An 11,129-nucleotide genomic window follows, 5' to 3' on the forward strand; every position below is an offset into this window, starting at 1 on the left:
GGACCGTAGAAAAGCACTACTTTAACGTGTTTTTTCAAATACCATTTAAATTTACTTCATAATTTTCTTGATAACTTTCATTAAACGGGATAAATAACGTTGAACTCTGTAGAGTGGAAATCTGTTGTATATAATCCACACTAGTACTTCACGTTTGAAAACTCTCTGCAAGGTAAGAGTGGGTACAATTTGTTTTGATCCCAGGTTTGAATGGCAGGGGCCAGTTGCAGATTCCTTGGGTAATTTTCTTTTCAATCCATCAAAGATAGCTTAAAAATGGGTGTTTAATTTTTCTAATATATCAAGCGCATTTCATAAAGAGTTACTTTAGATCATTTCAAAGACCAACTTTATATTTTTTCAAATATCATCACCTTAACTTAAAGCTCTTAAGCACTTGAATATTTCTGATCGTCACAAATGACAGTACCATCTATGTCAAGTTCATGAGGACTTAGCTCGCTCAATTTTGATTCTTTTTGTGCACAGGATAGATTTGGCACCCTGCGTGATCCATGTCAGTATAACAGCCCCCTATAATGTGCGGATCCCTACCAAGGTGCTTTCTGCAACTTTCCCAAGTTCTCAGTTGGAACGCCAACAAAGGTAATTTTGCAGCTGTTCTACATCATTGCTGTGTCTATATACACATTTACACTCTATTTCACTTTTTAATTGGGCATCATTATGGTGTGGTGACTTCTGCAGCACTTATCCAGTTGTGAGCTTCAAAGGCAAGATATTCTGCTTATTCTTTTCCACAGATGCTGCCTGACCAACTGAGTTTTTCCAGCATTGTGTTTTGTTTTAGATTTCCAGCAACTGCAGTTTTGTTTTTCTCTTCCTTTACCTACAATATCAATGCCAAGAAAAACGTTTCTAGCTTTGTATATTATTTACCAAAGGAGCAACTATTTGTTTCATTGCTATCTCAACAAGAAATATGCTGCTCTACATCTACGGTTACACTCACTCTCTGGCATGTACAGTATATGAGAGATGACTCATAAGCATATCTATTTTCTATGCCTATATTCAGAGTACATGATTTTCTTTCGTGCTGCGAACTTGAGCTGAAAATGCTGCAACATAAAAAACAGTGATCAACATTATCTTGAACATTTTTTTTGCAGAAGATCTGATCAGACCCTGAGTAAATCTAAATACAGCACTAAAATTTCATGCATGTATGCTGCAAACTTTTTTTTCCTTAAATAGCTGCAATTTGCAGTTGGCAACATAAGTCTTTTTTCAAGTTTCACAGATTACTGTCTGAATATTTAGAATGCCATCACACTAAAAAACTATTTTAAGATACTAAAATATTCTAAGGCACTTCACAAACATAATTTGGTAGCGTTATTTAAGCAGGAATCATCATAATGACTAAAAGCGTAATCAACAAGATAGGTCTTAGAATCTGTCTTAAAGGAGAGGGAAAATAAAAGAGGTGAACATCTGGAGAGGGAATTTGAGAGTGAAGACCAGCTTAAGCCACAGTTGCCAAAGGTGGAATGGTTACATCGGGGGATGCTCAATAAGTCAGAAATGGAAGATGTCACATGTCTTGTAGGGTAGGAAGGCTCAAGGAAATTCCAAGATGAAAAATTTCAGATTGAGATCTAGGTTAACCAGGAACCAATGTGAGTCCAAAATCCATAGAGGAGACAGACGAGGATTTTTTTTGTTGAAAATGAGCAGACAGTAATTTTGTACAACCTCATGTTCACAGAGGGGAAAAAAGATGAGTGGCATCTAAACAAAAGGCATCTAAAAACAAATGTGACCAAGCTAAACCAAGCATTACCTTTTAGGCCTAGGAATTAATTTTACAATTGAAAACACATCAAAATAATCAGCAGTTTTCAACTTTTGTTTTTATGTAGGCATATGGATTTCCATCAGTACATGATGTCATCAACTTCTCGTAACAGCAACTGACATGTGAGCTACCTGAACTTTAACTAATTAATGGAAAAGTAAAACCAGATTTCAAATCATAATCAGGAACATTTCTGATGAGTACATACATAAAACAATGAAGCATGAGAGATGCACAAGTCTGAAGAATGAATTTGTGGATTCTATCCACAGATTTACATACTATTATTCTCTTATGCACGATCATCCACATGATAAGTTCATTCCTCCCTTGTTTTTTAACCGCATAGTTTTCAAATAATCAAAATACATTCAGTGCAGGAGTCTAACTTAAAACACCTCTGTGGGGGCCAAGTGCAGTGTGTTTCTGTCCAACTGGAAAACACTTATTTCTGTAATAAGAGTGACGATGATATATTCACTTCCATAATCTTATGTTATGCCGATAATTCTCAAATTAAGAGTGCAACTATTCTATTATTAAGGATCCGACAAGATAGTTCAATACAATATTTTAAACCGTATAGGATAGTTATCATTTAAGAAACAATATCCTATGCCTCTATCATTGAATTTTTTATTAAAATTAACGTGCCTTGCATTTTCTCAGAAACTTGGAATGTATAAAATGTTGTAAACATTGCCCGAATATGAAATTCTGTTCAACAAGGCAATTTTCCAAGCAACGTAACAAGTCGAGCTCTTAAGAATTCTTTTTCCAAATGGCTACTTTGGTAATAGATTGAGAAATATCCCGAAAGGATACCAGTCTTGTTTAGGTTGTTTTATGTTAAGTTTTTCAAAATCATTGTCAGATTTAAACCTTCATGGCTGGAATAGAAAAATCTCCTCCATTTGATTTTGAAGGGGTTTTCCCTGAGCTGTGCAACCAGACACAATGGCCTTCACCGACAAAGTCCATGCTGTTTACAGAGCCTTCCCTTCATGGTTTAGAAATCCCAGTGATGCACATCTTCTCTACATAGCAGAGTTCAAGAAGTGAAGGAGTTCGGCTCGATTTCGGTCTCGCTGTGGGAAGGAAGAGGTTATCTGCTTTAATAGATTGAGACAAAAGGAATACTTTCATTGTTCTTTAGCTGGAGAATCATTCGAGAATCACCAAAATACTTAAAGCCAACATGGTTTAACAGAAGGCATAGCAATTTCTTAGGATGAGTTCAAAATTTAACAATTATTGGGGGAGACAATAATTACAGACAGAAACATCAAAACTTTAACAAACCGGTCAGTCCAAATTTGCACAGATGTGCCTGATGATAGTGGAATACAGTTGAATATCATAAGAACTCCTAGTAATATGGTTTAAATTATATTGCTGGAAATTGATGCCATTTTATCCCCTTTCTTTTTATACTTTACACACATCAAGTAAGAGGCTGTACAGTGTTTTACAAATATTGTTTTCAAATTTTAAGAGTAAAGAAAAATAACATACCTCTTTATCACCTCTGGTCTTTTTAACTTTCATTTTTATTTTCTTTCCTGTAATCGTGCTATATTTACCATCCTTGTCACGGTCTTTCAGAAACTGTAAGGAGAACATTTTTGGTAAACACAAATCCATACGCCGCAAAAATAACAATGCACAGATCGCCCTCTTGTGCCTGTAGATGAAACTGCAAATGGTTGGAATTATTCCTATCAAATTTGTTTACAATTTGGGGGAATTTAATTTTTAAACATTAAAACAAAGTGCTGGACAAACTCAGTGGGTCAGGCAGCTTCTGTGAAGGGAATGGACAGAACGTTCCGGGTTAGGAACCCCCTTTCTGATAGTCAGGGAAGAGAAAGCTGGGAATGGGACCAGAAGCAAAACCTGGCAAGCGATAATAGACAAAGGTGAGGTGGGTGAGGATTATATGCTGTATGTGACGGCTGATGGGGTGGAAGGTGAGGACAAGGGGGACTCTATGCTTGTTGCAAATGGTGGGAGAGGGAGCCAGCGGAGCTGCGGGATATCGAGGAGACCCTAGTGAGAGCCTCATCTATAATGGAAGAAGGGAACCCCCCATTTCCTGTCTTCCCATCTCCATCCCTTTCAGCTTTCCGCACAGACCGTAAAGTTGAGGCTCGATAAGGCCGTATTTGGAATATTGTGATCAATTTTGAGCACCATATGTGAGGAAGGATGTGCTGGCTCTGGAAAGAGTCCTGGTGAGGTTTATAGGAATGATCCCAGGAATGAGTAGGTTAACCTATGATGAGCTTTTGTCAGCACTGGGCCTGTACTTGCTGGAGTTTAGAAGGATGAGAGGGGACCTCATTGAAACAAACACAATAGTGAAAGGCTTGGATAGAGTGGATGTGGAGAGGATGTTTCCACTAGTGGGAGAGTCTAGGACTAGAGGTCATAGCCTCAGAATTAAAGGACGTTCTTTTAGGAAGATTAGGAGAAATTTCTTTAGTCAAGAGGGCGGTGAATCTGTGGAATTCTTTGCCACAGAAGGCGGTAGAGGCCAAGTTAGTGGATATATTAAGGCAGAGATAGATAGATTCTTAATTAGTACAGGTGTTAGAGGTTAAGGGGAGAAGGCAGGAGAATGGGGTTAGGAGGGAGAGATAGATCAGCCATGATTGAATGGCAGAGTAGACTTGATGGGCTAGGATTCTACTCCTATTCCGTTTGACGAGTCAGAAAGCATCTCTGGAGAATATGAATAGGTAGATACAGAGATACTGCCTGACCCGTGTGTTACTCCAGCACTTTATCTTTTATTGTAAACAACATTTGCAGTTCCTTGTATCACCAAGGAGAATGAGTTGGACTCAAGGCTTTCTTTTTAAATATGGCCCAATTCAGTGTTAAATATAGAGGCAAGATAAAGTAATGTCCAGTTAAACAAAGCATAAGGATTGAAACAAAGTATAGTATAACAAACAGCAAACAAAGAGAAAAAAAAGTTACCTTTTTAAAAGAAATACTAAATATTATTCAGGAAATGAAGGAAATAAACAAAAAACAGAAGACAAAACAAAACAAAAACTAACATTGGCAACAAGTGTGGGCCCAAAAATATGTGGATGTGATACACCATGAATAGGACCTTATCTCATCCTGTCAAGCACATGAGGTTAATTTCTGCTGAGTTATTGACCATTTGTCGAGAAGCGGTTTCCAGATTTTCAGGAAGACATTTTCCTTGTTGGCAAGTTTATAACAGAGGCCTTCCATGCGAATCACATTTCCCAACGCCCTCAGCCATTGGTGGAATGTGGAACAAGACTCAGATTCCCGTTGTTGTAAAATGAGGCGTTTCGCTAGCAGAGTGCAGAGTGAGATGGCCTGAGTAGTAAGATTATCTAAGACAGCGTTCACAGCTAACCCAAATATCGCGAGAAAGGGGTCTGGTGTTATTGTTGTACTATAAGCCTTTGATATATAATCAAATATAAGAGATCAGAAGGCGTGGAGCTTGGGGCAAAGCCAAAGCTGATGGGTGAGCTTACCTGTGTCCTGTTTACACTTATCGCAGAGGGGAGAGGCGTTAGGATATATAGCATTGATCCTCGATTTTGTGTAGTGGAGTCTGCATACAATCTTGAATTGTGTAAATCTATGTCTAACGTTTATGGAACTGTTGTATATCTTAATAAGAATTGCCTTCCATGTATCCTCAGTGATTTCAGTACTCGGCTCTTCTACCCACGTGTTCCTTAACTTGGCATCAGACAGTACCACATGGGCTTGCAAGAATGAATACAGAAAAGAGATTGACCCCTTACTGTTAGGATCATGGCGAACAAGGCTGTCAAGTACGGTACGTGCAGGCATATGTTCATAATGTGGTGAGTCTTAACATAGTTCCTTATTTGGAGGTATCTGAAAAAGTGTGTTGATGATAGGCTATAGGATTGTTGCAATTATTGGAAGGATGACAGGTTACCCTCAAAATATAAGTCTCCGATTGTGACTATGTTTTTATTTTTCCAGACGGAGAAAACAGAATCATCTAAACCTGGAGGGGAAAGCATGGTTTTTGCAGATAGGACTATCCATGTAAACTTTGGGCAAATTCAGGAAAGATTGAATTTGCCTCCGTGTTCTTAACGAGTTCAAAATAACAGGGCTGGTTACGTATGATGGAATCTTTACCTTGACGGGATTATTCAAAAGAGCAGGAAGAGATGTGTACACGCAGTCTGCCTGTTCAATTTGGAGCCATGAGGCCGTGGTTATTAGAGTGGGGTCTGGTTATTAGAGTGGGGTCTGGGTATTAGAGTGGGGTCTGGTTATTAGAGTGGGGTCTGGTTATTAGAGTGGGGTCTGGTTATTAGAGTGGGGTCTGGTTAGTAGAGTGGGGTCTGGTTATTAGAGTGGGGTCTGGTTATTAGAGTGGGGTCTGGTTATTAGAGTGGGGTCTGGTTAGTAGAGTGGGGTCTGGTTATTAGAGTGGGGTCTGGTTAGTAGAGTGGGGTCTGGTTAGTAGAGTGGGGTCTGGTTATTAGAGTGGGGTCTGGTTATTAGAGTGGGGTCTGGTTATTAGAGTGTGGTCTGGTTAGTAGAGTGGGGTCTGGTTATTAGAGTGGGGTCTTTTTATTAGAGTGGGGTCTGGTTATTAGAGTGTGGTCTGGTTAGTAGAGTGGGGTCTGGTTATTAGAGTGGGGTCTTTTTATTAGAGTGTGGTCTGCTGATAGGCTTTTGTGTCAGAAGGACAAAATTCTTAAGTTTGCAGCCCAGTAATAAAATTGAATTCGAGGGAGGCCAAAACCGCCTGTTAACTTATCCTTATATAGATGTTTTTTAAAATATTCTGTCCACTTTATTGTTCCAAATAATGTTGAGATGATAGAATGCAATTTCTTGAAGTAGTATAATGATCTGTAGACCGGTAGGCACTGAAACATGTACAGGAATCTAGGGATCGTAACCATTTTTATGGCAATGCGGCCGACTAGAGAGATTGGTAACGTATTCCAGAATTCAATATTATGGCTCAACTGTTGGGTCTTGCTTTCCCAGTTAGACTTTAAGAGACCGCCATATTTACGCGTAGCAATAATACCTAAACTCTTTATTTGCTTATCTACAATCTTAAAGGGCATTGTGCGTAGAAACTCTAGGTCTACCTTATCTGATATTGGAAGCAATTCGCTCTTTTCCCAATTAATAGTGTATCCCGAAAGGCTACCAAAAGTTTCAATTAAACACAAAAAAGGGGGAAGAGACATTTTAGGGTGCGATAAATACAATGTTATATCATCCGCAAATAGTGACAGGTGGTGGTCTGTTTCATGTATTTGAATAGGCTTATAATCTGGGTTTACTCTAATTTGACTGGCAAGCACTTCGATACATAAATTAAATAAATGTGGCTATAGGAGCAGCTTTGTCGAACGCCTCTATTTAGATAGAATGGCTATGATATCTCCCCGTTGGTAATAATGGAGGCTTGGGGTTGAGTGTAAATGATATTAATCCAATTTATAAACGTATTACCAAAACTGAAGTGGTTTAATGCGGCTAGCATGAATTTCCATTCTATATGGTCAAATGCCTTCTCTGCGTCTAAGGCGATGACCACACATTCCTCTTTGTGATGGTGATACATTATATTGAAAAGACAGCGTAGATTAGAGTAAATATGCCAGCCAGGTACAAATCCTGATTGATCAGGGTGTATTAATTTAGGAATGTGATTACATAATCTGTTGCTCAGGGTCTTCATTTCCATCTGGAGCAAGGATATGGGGCGGTAAGAAGACATATTTAAAGGGTCCCTGTCTTTTTTCAGCATAATGGCTATATTTGCCTGGTAGAGCAAGTATGGCCGCACCGAGGTTTCTTTCTAATATTAGACAGATATGGTTTATAAAATTCAATGCTAAACCCGCCTGGGCCTGGGGCTTTATTATTTGGGAATTGCATAATAGCAGTCTCCATCTCTTCTAGGGTTATCTCCGCATCTAGAGCCAGTACTGCCTCAGCATCTAGCGTAGGAAGCCTACTGTTCGCCAGAAATTCAATGATAGTTTCTGAGTTGACACAACAAATCAATTGATATAATTCTTGGTAGAATTTCGGCCACCGTCTGTTTGTTCATCTGCCCTCTGGTCGACGTTTCAGGTCAATCAAATCCCGAACAAACAGACTTAAGAACAGTTTTTACCCCAGGGCCATACGAGAACTGAACACTACCTGTGCACTAGGCAACACCGTTAAAAAATCTTGTACTTAATTTAATTGTATTTATGTATTTATTTGTTTTTGCATTTATTGCATATATGTTTGTACGCACCGTCAGGATTGGCTGTTTTTTTAATTTCGTTGTACTCGTTGCAATGACAATAAATGAATATTATTATTATTATTATTATTATTATTATTATTATTAATCTCACCTGGGGACGTTGTAGACTTGCCATTCTTATCTCTAATTGTGTGGATGGCGGGGGAGGCTTGTATATGTCCTAGTTGACTTGCTAATAGGTTATGTGGCTTATCTCCAAACTCAAAATACTTTTGTTGTGTCTTGTGGAGTATAGAGCCAACATGTTTTGCCAAGATAGTATGGTGTTCAAATTTCAATTTGGTAATTGCCTCTAAAGTTGCATCAGCAGGGTTTACTTTATATGAATTTTCAAGATTTGTTAGATCCAGGTTTATTTCTTTAAGGCGATTATTCTCTTCTTTCTTTTTATTAGCTGTGTATGATATTATATGACCACTAGTAACGACTAGGGTCACCCATGGCGGTAAGGTCGAGGGGGAGGTCCCTGACAAAGAGCAATCCAACCAAGAACTCAATGGTGAAACAGGCGGGGGATGATGGCTGACTTTAGTGGAGCGTCACAACGGCTGGGAAGGCGGATGGATGAAGGCTGCTGTGGGCAGGTGCTATAGACGGGAAGGTAGACGCTCCCGCCCCCACAAGTCTCGGGCAGATGAGGCTCGTCAGCCTGGGAAGGCAGTCCATCGAGGAGAGGGAAAACTCTGATCTAAACCTCCACTGCCTTGTGGCCATATCCAATCACGGAAAAGACTCCAGGAGTAAAATCCGGAGTCGGAGTCCCTAAGGTAGTTCGTTGTTGTCTACAACCTCGTTCTGGCAGCTCCTGCGACAGCGCTGGTGCCAAACTATAACTGCTCTGCTGTTCCTTTGGATCGATCAGCGACGTGGAGAGGGGGGGACGTGCTGCATGGGCAACAGCCTGTCCTTCATATGACATCGCCCAGGCTTGCATCCGGCCACACATCGACGCTGCTCCAGCCGAGGTTTGGAGCAAGCAGCTAACAACCAGGATGCATCACCCATGGTCAGCCATGACCGAGAGGGGCCTTAGATTAGTCATGACCTTCAGTGATTCCCACAGGGTTGAATCATTAACATCTCCAGTGTCATTCTCAGAAAACAAGTGTCTTTTAACAGCATTGCATCAAACCGCCATTGACTATTCTTACATCTCTGTTCAACTAACTTTAGCATCATGGATAGTGGGGCATGGTCTGATATCAGAATGGGGTGGGGAATCTAGCAGAAAGTAATCTATTCGGGAATATGTTTCGTGGACTGGAGAGAAAAATGAGTAATCTCTGTAAGTCGGATGTGAGAGCCTTCATATGTCCACTAAGTTTAAACTTTCCATCAGTGTATTTAGGCGAATGCTGGAGTTTGATTGTTGAAGCGTTTTTGAAAATTGTTTATCCAAGAGAGGATCCATTGTACAATTAAAATCTCCGCCAATCACAATATTATCAGAAAATTTTGGTATGGCATTGAAAAAAGATTGGGTTGTCAAAGTTAGGGCCATATACATTCACAAGTGTAATTGGTACAGAGTTTAAGGAGCCCGATACAATAACCTCCCTCCCTTCAGGGTCAGAAATTGTGGTTGAATGAATAAAGGGACATTCTTCCTAAACAATATTGCCCCTCCCCTTGCTTTGGCACTAAAGTTAGACTGATATATCTGCTCTATCCAGTTGACCTCTAATTTATCCTTAAATTTATGTTTCACATGTGTTTCTTGTAGAAACAGTATGTCTGCTGACAATGCTTTTAAATATGAAAAAACTTTGGCACGTTTCATTATATGGCCTAGACCTCTCACATTCCAGCTCACCACTTTATACCCCACCCAATGTGTTTGACTTACTTGCATCTTATGTGATGTCACAAAGCATGTTGTATAGAAAAAACAGGTTGCCAAAGAAAAAGAAAAAGAAACCAAGCAAAAAACGAACAAAAAAATAACAGCCCCAGCATGACTAGGTAACTACCCCAGACGTAGTACCTTACCACACAAACAATCTTATGGTGACTAATACACTAGTAATCTAGAGAGACCAGCTCTAAAGTAAGCCAGCTCCGCATAACAGTATAACATTAGGTGGCTACACAGATAACTTTCAATCCCAGGAAGTATTTTGGTAAGTATAACAACAAATGTGTTATATTGTTCCCAAGAAGTGATAACAGATTGTATTTCTAACTTTCACGATCGCGAACTTATTAGTACTTAGACTTCCCTCACACGGGAATAACATAGAATGTAAATCGTTCTATCTGACAGAAAGCACATTGGCACAGTCTATTACTGGTGTGGAGACTCACGCTGGGAGGCAAGGAAACATTCGGCCACAGTAGGGTCGGTGAAGGAGCTGGACGAGCCGTCCACCGTCACCCTGAAGCGAGTTGGATGGATAAACCCAAAGCGGATTTTAGCCGCTTTACATTTCTCCCAAACGGAGTCGAATAGTTTACGTTGGCGCCTGGTCTCTTGGGTCAGGTCCGGAAAGGAGATCCTTTTGTTGTCGTGATAGGTGGGATGGTTCTCGCTGGCCTGTCTCAAGATGAGGCCCCGAGATTGTGGATAGTGTAGCCTGGCGATGAATGGTCTCCGGGGAGCACCCTCACCGGGCCTGGCAGCGAGGGAACGGTGAGCGCGGTCGACTTTGAAATCCGCTCCGAAGTATTCCTTTCCCAGAACAGTGGGTATCAGCTCCGTGATGAGCTCGGTCGGTCGTCCTCTCTCGGCACCCTCGGGGATCCCGACGATTCTGATGTTTTGACGTCTGGACCTGGATTCCAGGTCCTCCAGCTTGGCTTTCATATATTTGTTGTCCGTCTGGAGGGGGCTGCAAAGAGACTCCAGCTCATCGATCCGGCTGTCGTGATTGTTTACGCCGGTTTCAAGTGACTGGAGTCGTTCTCTGGTCTCCGTGACATCTGACTGGAGCCTTTGAATTTGAGTTGACAAATTTGACCTCCAGGTTTTAATTCAAATTT

This window comes from Rhinoraja longicauda, chromosome 9, assembly GCF_053455715.1.
Source record: "Rhinoraja longicauda isolate Sanriku21f chromosome 9, sRhiLon1.1, whole genome shotgun sequence".
NCBI lineage: Eukaryota > Metazoa > Chordata > Chondrichthyes > Rajiformes > Arhynchobatidae > Rhinoraja > Rhinoraja longicauda.